The sequence below is a fragment of the Poecilia formosa genome, unplaced genomic scaffold, assembly GCF_000485575.1.
Source record: "Poecilia formosa unplaced genomic scaffold, Poecilia_formosa-5.1.2 Scaffold106, whole genome shotgun sequence".
In the NCBI taxonomy this organism is placed as follows: domain Eukaryota; kingdom Metazoa; phylum Chordata; class Actinopteri; order Cyprinodontiformes; family Poeciliidae; genus Poecilia; species Poecilia formosa.
Window position 1 is genome coordinate 1,878,657 of NW_006800045.1, and position 2,580 is coordinate 1,881,236.

Consider the following 2,580-nt stretch of genomic DNA (forward strand, 5'->3'; position numbering starts at 1 on the left):
ACACACACACACACACACACACACACACACACACACACACACACACACACACACACACAGGAAGCAGCATCAGATATGACTCCATTCGGCGTTCTGGACCAGCGCTGACAGTTGGGAATAACTGGTTCTCCTTTCTGTACGGTGAGTTTCCTTTGCTTTCATGTGATTCGTGTTGTTATTATTATATCACTGATGTTTAATCTGTTTAATGTCTCAATTCAAAGTTATGCTGAGTAAACAGATAGATTAGCTTACAGCAGTCAGTATCCTACCTGCTACAGACTACTAACAATTGTTTTAGTTATCAATTATTCTGACGATTAATTGGACACAAAAAAGAAAAAAAATCACCACATTCTGCAAGATGTTTTATTTAACTCTTTTTTATACAGTGGTAGAAATATATTATAAGGTGCAAATAAACAAATATTCAATTCCTTCTTGAAATAAGAAAGTTTTTTTTTTTTTACCTGAAATGGAATTAGGGCCAAGCTAAAAAACTGAAAATATAATAAAAAAAATTGTATTACGAGAAATTATGTATGAGAAAGTCATAATATTATGACTTTAGAGCCACAATCAGCCTCTACTGACATCAAACAGAAGCATATTTGTTTTTGTTGGCATCCAAAGAACAAACAAAAAGACAAACAACACAAGACAGCCTGAGGCTGCAGCCGTCTGGTAATCCAATGATTTTATTTTCACAATTTTATTTTTATTTTTTTTATTTTAACTTATTATTTTGGCCCTAGTACTTTGTCATAATAGCATAGCTACTGACCAACTCGACAAGTTTTCTGCCAAATAGAAATAGTTTTGGTGATTTTATCTAAGCTAAAACAAGAAAATTTTGTCCAGCTTTAACTTCAGACACTGAGAAAAAAATGTGTTTGTGTCTTTTTATTTAGTGGACATAAATATTACGGTTCTATTGTATTTGCAGACAGAGGGTTTTTGTTCTAATTGCAAAATGTATATATTTTTTGGACAGTTTTGGCTTTATTGCTGCTTTGATAATGTTTTTTTTTTCAGCAAATTGTATTTTTTTTTCAGTCTGTTTACATCAATTAATAATTGATTATTAAATAAAGTATTTTTCTCAACACTGAATCTGAGGGAGCAGGGACAGAGCAGCAGAGATGTTGGTCGTGGCTTCAGTCTGGCTGGATGTGATTTTCAGTTCATGTCATTTCTGTTGTAATCTTCTGATCCCCCGTTAGTTTTCATGGCCTGCTGCTGTGTTGTGCTTTTATTTTCAGATATCAGGTTTCATCTCTGCAGAAAAGCTGCATCAAGCCTTCACTTGAGTGGGAACTTTGGCTGAACTCGCGTTGTTTTGTGGTTCAATTTCACAGTAAATCTTCAGCTATGCAGAAGAGTTAACTTTTAAACCTTGCCACATTTATCAAACACTAAATGGCTTTTGAGGAAGATTTAGGATGAAAGTCATTCAGCCAGTTTGCTTTTCTGAAAATTTGAAATGAATTTCAATGGTTTCATATTCATGTTGTTAAGCAATGTGTTGCTTGTTCTCCAAATAACACACCGTGCCTTACTTTTCTTTTGTCCTGCTGTTTCTAAGAATGTTTTCCCCACCTGATAATTGAGTAGACATTTGTTACATGTTCTGCTGCTGCAGCTCTCTTGCTGTCAAAGAAACCTGTTCCCCTCCTCGCCTGTGGGGGCGCTGCACCAAGAACCACAAAAGGAAACAACACGAAAACCTCCAAAGAAGACACTGAACACTACTTCCTTCTTTACAAAATGTAAACAAAAATGGAGCAGCATCAGATTTTAGTGGCTGTAAGATTTCTCTTATGCCTTTACTGAAACGTTTCTCCCATTAGCGCTGGGCTAATTCTGGGTAAATACAACCAAAACAAACACGCTAGTCCAGCGCTAGCAGGAGAAATGACTCATGGTTTTTACTAAAAAACATAAGAGAAATCCTACAACCACAAAAATCTAACGCTATTCCACTTTTGTTTACATTTTGTGAAAAAGGAAGTTGCGCTGAGTGTCTTCTTCAGAGGTTTTAGTGTCGTTTCCTTTAGTGGTTCTTGGTGCAGCGCCCCCACAGGCGAAGAGGGGATCAGGTTGCTCAAAGGGTTTGGTTGGTTTAACACAATGCAGTGTGAAAAAAAACCACAGCAGCTGCTGGTAACAAATTTTGGTCCCCAATTGAACCGAGTGAATGCACTTTAAGTTGTTGTGTGAATTACAGAAGCAAATTTTTAAGTTAAACTCATCTTCCGTGTTTCCTCTCCATCATTCCTCCCGTCTTCACGTCAGAAGTTTTCGCTCTCAGAGCCAGAGTGTCGCTTTCTCATGAACCCATCAGTGAGTGCAGCTCAAACTGACCGGCTGCCAGAAAAAACATCAACGCAACAAACCGGGTCAGAATCAGCGCCCTCCGTTATTTATCCCTCCTATCCTCCGTTATTTATTCCTCCTATCCTCCGTTATTTATTCCTCCTATCCTCCGTTATTTATTCCTCCTATCCTGCATCCTTTATTCCTCCTATCCTCCGTTATTTATTCCTCCTATCCTCCGTTATTTATTCCTCCTATCCTCCA

The 2,580-nt window shown here is 37.5% G+C and overlaps 1 protein-coding gene and 1 long non-coding RNA gene across 9 annotated transcripts in view; one reads left to right on the top strand and one right to left on the bottom strand.

Annotated features, from left to right (window-relative positions):
• LOC103143252 (uncharacterized) overlaps positions 1-2,580 on the bottom strand; it is a 20,425-nt gene that overhangs the window by 5,085 nt on the left and 12,760 nt on the right. The gene's annotated exons all lie outside the window — the stretch shown is intronic.
• The window catches only part of ripor3 (RIPOR family member 3), a 37,214-nt gene that overhangs the window by 182 nt on the left and 34,452 nt on the right, over positions 1-2,580 (top strand). For 5 of the 7 annotated variants that reach the window (XM_016675137.1, XM_016675133.1, XM_016675132.1 and 2 more), the window contains exon 1: positions 1-141. This exon is cut by the window's left edge and continues 182 nt beyond it. The gene's annotated coding sequence lies outside the window, so the exon portion shown is untranslated. Of the gene's footprint in view, positions 142-2,295; positions 2,400-2,580 lie in introns of all 7 variants that reach the window. The other 2 variants (XM_016675135.1, XM_016675136.1) reach the window with 1 other exon arrangement.